Source organism: Somniosus microcephalus, chromosome 3 (genome assembly GCF_052327205.1).
Source record: "Somniosus microcephalus isolate GS21.2 chromosome 3, FLI_Smic_1.0, whole genome shotgun sequence".
In the NCBI taxonomy this organism is placed as follows: domain Eukaryota; kingdom Metazoa; phylum Chordata; class Chondrichthyes; order Squaliformes; family Somniosidae; genus Somniosus; species Somniosus microcephalus.
The window spans coordinates 138,292,755-138,305,260 of record NC_140989.1 but is presented as its reverse complement, the minus strand read 5'-3'; positions in this window follow the sequence as shown (position 1 = coordinate 138,305,260).

Sequence of the window (12,506 nt, the reverse complement as noted above, 5' to 3'; positions counted from 1 at the left end):
CAGAAACACTATGCACCTGATCACAAACTCTATCCACCTGATCACAAACACTATCACACCTGATCACAAACACTATCACATCTGATCAAAAAAACTATCACATCCGATCACAAACTCTATCACACCTGATCACAAACTCTATCACACTTGATCACAAACACTATCCACCTGATCACCAACAATATCACCCCTGATCACATACACTATCAGACCTGATCACAAACACTATCACAGCTGATCACAAACATTATCACACCTGATCACAAACTCTATCACATCTGATATCAAACTCTATCACACCTAATCGCAAACACTATCACACCTGATCACAAACACTATCACACCTGATCACAAACGCTATCACACCTGATCACAAATACTATCATAACTGATCACAAGCACTATCACAGCTGATCACAAACACTATCACACCTGATCACATAAACTATCAGACCTGATCACAAGCACGATCACTGCTGATCACAAACTCTATCACACCTGATCACAAACTCTATCACACTTGATCACAAACACTATCCACCTGATCACCAACAATATCAGCCCTGATCACATACACGATCATACCTGATCACAAACACTATCACAGCTGATCACAAACACTATGACACCTGATCACAAACTCTATCACATCTGATATCAAATTCTATCACACCTGATCACAAACACTATCACACCTGATCACAAACTCTACCACACCTGATTGCAAACACTATCACACCTGATCACAAACTCTACCACACCTGATCACAAACTCTATCGTTGCTGATCACAAACACTATCACACCTGATCACAAACACTATCACAACTGATCACAAAAACTATCACACCTGACCACAAACGCTATCCATCTGATCACAAATAAAATCATACCTGATCACAAATATTATCATACCTGATCACAAACACTATCCACCTGATCACAAACATGATCACACCTGATCAGAAACACTATCCCCCTGATCACAAACATTCACACGTGATCACAAACACTATCCACCTGATCACAAACACAATCAACCTGATCACAAACACTATCCACCTGATCACAAACATTCACACTTGACCACAAGCACTATTCACCTGATCAAAAACACTATCACACCTGATCACAAACATTATCACACCTGATCACAAACACTATCCACCTGATCACAAACACTATCACACCTGATCACATACACTATCACACCTGATCACAAACACTATCCACCTGATCACAAACTCTATCCACCTGCTCACAGACACTATCACACCTGATCACAAACATTATCACAGCTGATCACAAACACTATCACACCTGATCACAAACATTCACACTTGATCACAAACATTATTGCACCTGATCAGAAACATTATCATACGTGATCACAAACACTATCCACCTAATCACCTACAATATCACACCTGATCACAAACAATTTCGCACCTGATCACAAAAACTATCACAACTGATCACAAACATTAACACACCTGGTCACAAATTCTATCACACTTGATCACAAACACTATCCACCTGATCACCAACAATATCAGCCCTGATCACATGCACGATCAGACCTGATCACAAACACTATCACAGCTGATCACAAACACTATCACACCTGATCACAAACTCTATCACATCTGATATCAAACTCTATCACACCTGATCACAAACACTATCCACCTGATCACAAACATTCACACTTGATCACAAACACTATCCACCTGATCACAAACACGATCAACCTGATCACAAACACTATCCACCTGGTCACAAACATTCAAACTTGATCACAAGCACTATTCACCTGATCAAAAACACTATCACACCTGATCACAAGTATTATCACACATGAACACAAACACTATCACACCTGATTACAAACACGAATCACCCAATCCAAAAACTATCACACCTGACCACAAAAACTATCCACCTGATCACAAAAAATATCAAACCTGATCACAAATATTATCACACCTGAACACAAACACTATCACACCTGATCACAAACACGAATCACCCAATCCAAAAACGATCACACCTGACCAAAAATACTATCCACCTGATCACAAATAATATCATACCTGATCACAAATATTATTACACCTGTCACAAACAGTATCCACCTGATCACAAACATGATCACACCTGATCACAAACACTATCCACCTGATCACAAACATTCACACTTGATCACAAACACTATCCACCTGATCACAAACACTATCACACCCGATCAAAAACTCTATCCACCTGATCACAAATTCTATCACATGTGATCACAAACACGATCCAGCTGCTCAACAATATCAAACCTGATCAGAAACACTATGCACCTGATCACAAACTCTATCCACCTGATCACAAACACTATCACACCTGATCACAAACACTATTACACCTGATCAAAAAATCTATCACATCCGATCACAAACTCTATCACACCTGATCACAAACTCTATCACACTTGATCACAAACACTATCCACCTGATCACCAACAATATCACCCCTGATCACATACACTATCAGACCTGATCACAAACACTACCACAGGTGATCACAAACACTATCACACCTGATCACAAACTCTATCATATCTGATATCAAAAACTATCACACCTAATCGCAAACACTATCACACCTGATCTCAAACACTATCACACCTGATCACAAACGCTATCACACCTGATCACAAGTATTATCATAACTGATCACAAGCACTATCACAGCTGATCACAAACTCTATCACACCTGATCACAAACTCTATCACACTTGATTACAAACACTATCCACCTGATCACCAACAATATCAGCCCTGATCACATACACGATCAGGCCTGATCACAAACACTATCACAGCTGATCACAAACACTATCACACCTGATCACAAACTCTATCACATCTGCTCACAAACACTATCACACCTGATCACAAGCACTATCACTTCAGATCACAAAAACTATCACACCTGATCACAAACATGATCACACCTGATCACAAACACTATCCACCTGATCACAAACATTCACACTTGATCACAAACACTATCCACCTGATCACAAACACTATCACATCTGATCAAAATCTCTATCCACCTGATCACAAATTCTATCACATGTGATCACAAACACTATCCAGCTGCTCAACAATATCACACCTGATCAGAAACACTATGCACCTGATCACAAACTCTATCCACCTGATCACAAACACTATCACATCTGATCACAAACACTATCACACCTGATCACAACCACTATCACACCTGATCACAAACATTATCCCACCTGATCACAAACATTATCCCACCTGATCACAAACATTATCACATCTGATCACAAACATTATCACACCTGATTACAAACACTATCCACCTGATCACAAACACTATCACATCTGATCACGAACGCTAATCACCAGATTATAAACACTATCACACCTGATTAAAAACACTATCACACCTGATCACAACTATTATCACACCCTATCAAAAACTCTATCCACCTGATCACAAACTCTATCACATGTGATCACAAACACTATCACACCTGATCACGAACACTATCACACCTGATCACAAACACTATCACAGCTGATCACAAACGCTATCTACCTGATCACAAATACTATCATAACTGATCACAAATATTATCACACCTGAACATAAACACTATCACACCTGACCACAAACACAAATCACCCAATCCAAAAACTATCACACCTGACCACAAACTCTATCCATCTGATCACAAATAATATCATACCTGATCACAAATATTATCATACCTGATCACAAACACTATCCACCTGATCACAAACATGATCACACCTGATCACAAACACTATCCACCTGATCACAAACATTCACACTTGATCACAATCACTATTCTCATGATCAAAAACACTATCACACCTGTTCACAAACATTATCACGCCTGACCACAAACTCTATTCACCTGATCACAAACTCTATCACTTCTGATCACAAACACTATCACATCTGATCACAAACACTATCCACCTGATCACAAACATTCACACTTGATCACAAACACTATCCACCTGATCACAAACACTATCACACCTGATCACAAACACTATCCACCTGATCACAAACATTCACACTTGATCACAAACACTATTCACCTGATCAAAAACACTATCACACCTGATCACAAACACTATCCACCTGATCACAAACTCTATCCACCTGATCACAAACACTATCACACCTGATCACAAACACTATCCACCTGATCACAAAAACTATCACATCTGATCAAAAAAACTATCACATCCGATCACAAATTCTATTACACCTGATCACAAACACTATCCACCTAATCGCAAATGCTATCACACCTGATCACAAACACTATCACACCTGATCACAAACGCTATCACACCTGATCACAAATACTATCATAACTGATCAGAAACACTATCACACCTGATCACAATCTCTATCACACCTGATCACAAACACTATCACACCTGATCACAAACACTATTACACCTGATCACAAACCCTATCCACCTGATCACAAACACTATCACACCTGATCACAAGCTCGATCACACCTGATCACAAACACTATCACACCTGATCATAAACGCTATCACTTCAAATCACAAACACTATCACACCTGATCACAAACACTATCACAACAGATCACAAAATCTATCACATTTGATCACAAACACTATCACATCAGATCACAAACTCTACCACACCTGATCGCAAACACTATCACACCTGATCACAAACTCTACCACACCTGATCACAAACCCTATCGTAGCTGATCACAAACACTATCCACCTGATCACAAACAGTATCACACCTGATCACAAATGCTATCACTTCTGATCACAAACCTTATCACACCTGATCAATAAATCTATCACACTTGATCACAAACACTATCCACCTGATCACCAACAATATCACACCTGATCACAAACACTATCACAGCTGATTACAAAAACTATCACACCTGATCACAAACTCTATCACATCTGATCACAAACATGATCACACCTGATCACAAACACTATCCACCTGATCACAAACACTATCACATCTGATCAAAAACACTATCACATCTGATCACAAACACTATCACATCTGATCACAAACACTAGCACACCTGATCACAAACATTATCACACCTGATCACAAATATTATCCCACCTGATCACAAACACTATCCACCTGATCATAAACATTCACACTTAATCACAAACACTATCCACCTGATCACAAACACTATCACAGCTGATCACAAACACTATCACAGCTGATCAAAAACACTATCACACCTGATCACAAACACTATCACATCTGCAACAGGTAGATTGTTGAGGACGAGATCAAGTAGGTTTTTCCCTCATTACAGCCTTGGTCCAAACATGGACAAACGAGCTGAACTCAAGAGGTGAGGTGAGAGTGACTGCCCTTGACATCAAGGCAGCATTTGATCGAGTGTGGCATCAAGGAGCCCTAGCAAAACTGAAGTCAATGGGAATCAAGGGGAAAACTCTCCATTGGTTGGAATCATACCTAGCACAAAGGAAGCTGGCTGTGGTTGTTGGAGGTCATTCATCTCAATCACAATACATCACTGCAGGACTTCCTCAGGGCAGTGTCCTAGGCCCAACCATCTTCAGCTGTTTCATCAATGACCTTCCCTTCATCATAAGGTCAGAAGTGGGGATGTTTGATGATGATTGCACACTGTTCAGCACCATTCGAGACTCGTCAGATACTGACACAGTCCGTGTCCATATGCAGCGAGACCTGGACAACATTCAGACTTGGGCTGACAAGTGGCAAGTAACATTCGCACCACACAAGTGCCAGGCAATGACCATCTCCAACAAGCGAGACTCTAACCATCTCCCCTTGACATTCAATGGCATTACCATCGCTGAATCCCCCACTATCAACATCCTAGGGGTTACCATTGATCAGAAACTGAACTGGACCAGCCATATAAATACTGTGGCTACAAGAGCAGGCCAGAGGCTGGGAATTCTGCGGCGAGTGTCTCACCTCCTGACTCCCCAAAGCCTTTCCACCATCTACAAGGCACAAGTCAGGAGTGTGATGGAATACTCTCCACTTGCCTGGATGAGTGCAGCTCCAACAACACTCAAGAAGCTCGACACCATTCAGGATAAAGCAGCCCGCTTGATTGGCACTCCATCCACCACCTTCAACATTCACTCCCTCCACCACCGGTGCACTGTGGCTGCAGTGTGTACCATCTACAAGGTACAATGCAGCAACTCGCCAAAACTCCTTCAACAGCACCTTCCAAACCCGCGACCTCTACCACTTAGAAGGACAAGGGCAGCAGACGCATGGGAACATCACCACCTACAGGTTCCCCTCCAAGCCACACATCATCCTGACTTGGACCTGTATAGCCGTTCCTTCACTGTCGCTGGGCCAAAATCCTGGAACTCCCTTCCTAACAGCATTGTGGGTGTACCTACACCATATGGACTGCAGCGGTTCAAGAAGGCAGCTCACCACCATCTTCTCAAGGGCAATTAGGGATGGGCACTAAATGCAGGCCTAGCCAGCGACGCCCACACCTCATCAATGAATATAAAAAATACTTTCACAACTTATCACAAACACTGTCACACCTGATCACAAACACTATCACACCTGATCACCAACATTATCACACCTGATCACAAACACTATCCACCTGATCACAAACATTCACACCTGATCACAAACATTCACACTTGATCACAAACACTATCAACCTGATCACAAACACTATCCAACTGATCACAAAAACAATCGCACCTGATCACAAACATTATCACACCTGATCACAAACACTATCACACCTGATCACAAACACTATTCACCTGATTAAAAACAATATCACACCTGATTAAAAACACTACCACACCTGATCACAACTATTATCACACCTGATCAAAAACTCCTTCCACCTGATCACAAACTCTATCACACGTGCTCACAAGCACTACCCACCTGATCACCAACAATATCACACCTGATCACAAACACTATCATACCTGATCACAAGCACTATCACACCTGATCACAAACACTATCACAGATGATCACAAACTCTATCACACCTGATCACAAACACTATCACATCTGATCACAAATCCTATCACAGATGATCACAAACATTATCACACCTGATCAAAAACTCTATCCACCTGATCACAAACACTATCAGACCGGATCACAAACACTATTCACACAATCCAAAAACTATTACACCTGATCACAAACACTATCACACCTGATCACAAACACTATCACATCTGATCACAAACACTATTCAACTGATTAAAAACACTATCACACCTGATTAAAAACACTATCACACCTGATCACAACTATTATCACACTTGATCAAAAACTCCATCCACCTGCTCACAAATTCTATCACACATGATCAGAAACACTATCACACCTGATCACAAACACTATTACACCTGATCACAAACACTATCACACCTGATCATAAACGCTATCACTTCAAATCACAAACACTATCACACCTGATCACAAACTCTATCACATCTGATCACAAACTCTATCACATCTGATCGCAAACACTATCACACCTGATCACAAACTCTATCACACCTGATCACAAACACTATCCACCTGATCACAAACACTATCACATCTGATCACAAACACTATCGCAGCTGATCACAAACACTATCACAGCTGATCACAAACTCTATCACACGTGATCACAAACCCTATCACTGCTGATCACAAACACTATCACACCTGATCACAAACACTATCACACCTGATCACAAACCCTATCGTAGCTGATCACAAATTCTATCCACCTGATCAAAAACACTATCACACCTGATCACAATCTCTATCACACGTGATGACAAACACTATCCACTTGATCACCAACAATATCACACCTGATCACATACACTATCACAGCTGATCACAAACACTATCACTTCAGATCACAAAAACTATCACACCTGATCACAAACATTATCAAACCTGATCACAAACTCTATCCACCTGATCACAAACACTATCACATCTGATCACAAAGACTATCACACCTGATCACAAACACTATCGCACCTGATCACAAACACTATCCACCTGATCATAAACATTCACACATAATCACAAACACTATCCACCTGATCACAAACACTATCCACCTGATCACAAACACTATCACTTCAGTTCACAAAAACTATCACACCTGATCACAAACACTATCACATCTGATCACAAACACTAGCACACCTGATCACAAACACTATCACACCTGATCACAAACATTATCCCACCTGATCACAAACACTATCCACCTGAACATAAACATTCACACTTAATCACAAACACTATCCACCTGATCACAAACACTATCCACCTGATCACAAACACTATCACATCTGATCACAAACACTATCACAGCTGATCACAAACACTATCACACCTGATCACAAACACTATCACATCTGCAACAGGTAGATTGTTGAGGACAAGATCAAGTAGGTTTTTCCCTCATTACAGCCTTGGTCCAAACATGGACAAACGAGCTGACCTCAAGAGGTGAGGTGAGAGTGACTGCCCTTGACATCAAGGCAGCATTTGATCGAGTGTGGCATCAAGGAGCCCTAGCAAAACTGAAGTCAATGGGAATCAAGGGGAAAACTCTCCATTGGTTGGAATCATACCTAGCACAAAGGAAGTTGGCTGTGGTTGTTGGAGGTCATTCATCTCAATCACATGACATCACTGCAGGACTTCCTCAGGGCAGTGTCCTAGGCCCAACCATCTTCAGCTGTTTCATTAATGACCTTCCCTTCATCATAAGGTCAGAAGTGGGGATGTTCACTGATGATTGCACACTGTTCAGCACCATTCGAGACTCGTCAGATACTGACGCAGTCCGTGTCCATATGCAGCAAGACCTGGACAACATTCAGACTTGGGCTGGCAAGTGGCAAGTAACATTCGCACCACACAAATGCCAGGCAATGACCATCTCCAACAAGTGAGACTCTAACCATCTCCCCTTGACATTCAATGGCATTACCATCACTGAATCCCCCACTATCAACATCCTGGGGGTTACCATTGATCAGAAACTGAACTGGACCAGCCATATAAATACTGTGGCTACAAGAGCAGGCCAGAGGCTGGGAATTCTGCGGCGAGTGTCTCACCTCCTGACTCCCCAAAGCCTTTCCACCATCTACAAGGCACAAGTCAGGAGTGTGATGGAATACTCTCCACTTGCCTGGATGAGTGCAGCTCCAACAACACTCAAGAAGCTCGACACCATTCAGGATAAAGTAGCCCGCTTGATTGGCACTCCATCCACCACCTTCAACATTCACTCCCTCCACCACCGGCGCACTGTGGCTGCAGTGTGTACCATCTACAAGATACACTGCAGTAACTCGCCAAATCTCCTTCAACAGCACCTTCCAAACCCGCGACCTCTACCACTCAGAAGGACAAGGGCAGCAGGTGCATGGGAACATCACCACCTACAAGTTCCCCTCCAAGCCACACACCATCCTGACTTGGACCTGTATCGCCGTTCCTTCACTGTCGCTGGGCCAATATCCTGGAACTCCCTTCCTAACAACATTGTGGGTGTACCTACACCATATGGACTGCAGCAGTTCAAGAAGGCGGCTCACCACCATCTTCTCAAGGGCAATTAGGGATGGGTACTAAATGCAGGCCTAGCCAGCGACGCCCACATCTCATCAATGAATAAAAAAAAACACTTTCACACCTTATCACAAACACTATCACAGCTGATCACAACCACTATCACACCTGATCACAAACTCTATCACATCTGATCACAAACACTATCCACCTGATCACAAACACTATCACACCTGATCACAAACATTATCACACTTGATCACAAACACTATCCACCTGATCACAAACACTATCACACCTGATCACAAACACTTTCACACCTGATCACAAACAATATCACAGCTGATCACAACCATTATCACACCTGATCACAAACTCTATCACATCTGATCACAAACACTATAACACCTGACCACAAGCATTATCACACCTTATCACAAACACTATCCACCTGATCACAAACATTCACACTTGATCACAAACACTATCCACCTGATCACAAACACTATCACAGCTGATCACAACCACTATCACACCTGATCACAAACTCTATCACATCTGATCACAAACACTATAACACCTGACCACAAGCACTATCACACCTTATCACAAACACTGTCCACCTGATCACAAACACTATCACACCTGATCACAAACACTTTCACACCTGATCACAAACAATATCACAGCTGATCACAACCATTATCACACCTGATCACAAACTCTATCACATCTGATCACAAACACTATAACACCTGACCACAAGCACTATCACACCTTATCACAAACACTATCACACCTGATCACAAACATTATCACACCTGATCACAAACACTATCCACCTGATCACAAACATTCACACTTGATCACAAACACTATCCACCTGATCACAAACACTATCCAACTGATCACAAAAACTATCACACCTGATCACAAACAATATCACAGCTGATCACAAACTCTGTCACACCTGATCACAAACTGTATCACATCTGATTACAAACACTATCACACCTGATCACAAACACTATCACACCTGATCACAAACACTATTCACCTGATTAAAAACACTATCACACCTGATTAAAAACACTACCATACCTGATCACAACTATTATCACACCTGATCAAAAACTCCTTCCACCTGATCACAAACTCTATCACATGTGATCACAAGCACTATCCACCTGATCACCAACAATATCACACCTGATCACAAACAGTATCATACCTGATCAGAAACAATATCGCACCTGATCACTAACACTATCACACCTGATCACAATCTCTATCACACCTGATCAGAAACAATATCACACCTTATCACAAACACTATCATACCTGATCACAAACTCTATCACATCTGATCAGAAACAATATCACACCTGATCACAAACACTCACACCTGATCACAATCTCTATCACACCTGATCACAAATACTATCACATCTGATCAAAAACTCTATCCACCTGATCACAAACACGATCAGACCGGATCACAAACAATATCACACCTCAGTGCAAACACTATCACACATGATCACAAGCTCCATCACACCTGACCACAAACACTATTCACACAATCCAAAAACTATTACACCTGATCCCAAACACTATCACACCTGATCACAAACTCTATCACACCTGATCACAAACACTATTCACCTGATTAAAAACACTATCACACCTGATTAAAAACACTACCACACCTGATCACAACTATTATCACACCTGATCAAAAACTCCTTCCACCTGATCACAAACTCTATCACATCTGATCACAAACTCTATCACACCTGATCACAAACTCTATCACACCTGATCACAAACACTATCACATCTGATCACAAACACTATTCACCTGATTAAAAACACTATCACACCTGATTAAAAACACTATCACACCTGATCACAGCTATTATCACACTTGATCAAAAACTCCATCCACCTGCTAACAAATTCTATTACACGTGATCAGAAACACTATCACACCTGATCACAAACACTATTACACCTGATCACAAATTCTATCACATCTGATCACAAACTCTATCACACCTGATCGCAAACTCTACCACACCTGATCACAAACCCTATCGTAGCTGATCACAAACTCTGTCACACCTGACCACAAACACTATTCACACAATCCAAAAACTATTACACCTGATCCCAAACACTATCACACCTGATCACAAACTCTATCACACCTGATCACAAACACTATTCACCTGATTAAAAACACTATCACACCTGATTAAAAACACTACCACACCTGATCACAACTATTATCACACCTGATCAAAAACTCCTTCCACCTGATCACAAACTCTATCACATCTGATCACAAACTCTATCACACCTGATCACAAACACTATCACATCTGATCACAAACACTATTCACCTGATTAAAAACACTATCACACCTGATTAAAAACACTATCACACCTGATCACAGCTATTATCACACTTGATCAAAAACTCCATCCACCTGCTAACAAATTCTATTACACGTGATCAGAAACACTATCACACCTGATCACAAACACTATTACACCTGATCACAAATTCTATCACATCTGATCACAAACTCTATCACACCTGATCGCAAACTCTACCACACCTGATCACAAACCCTATCGTAGCTGATCACAAACTCTGTCACATCTGATCACAAACTCTATCACACCTGATCGCAAAAACTATTCTGTGGCAAAACCACCAATGAACTCCTGTACAAACGCATAACTGTCTTTAAACCAATGTTACAGCATCTATGTTCGTTTGCTGAGTGTAAACAGGCTTT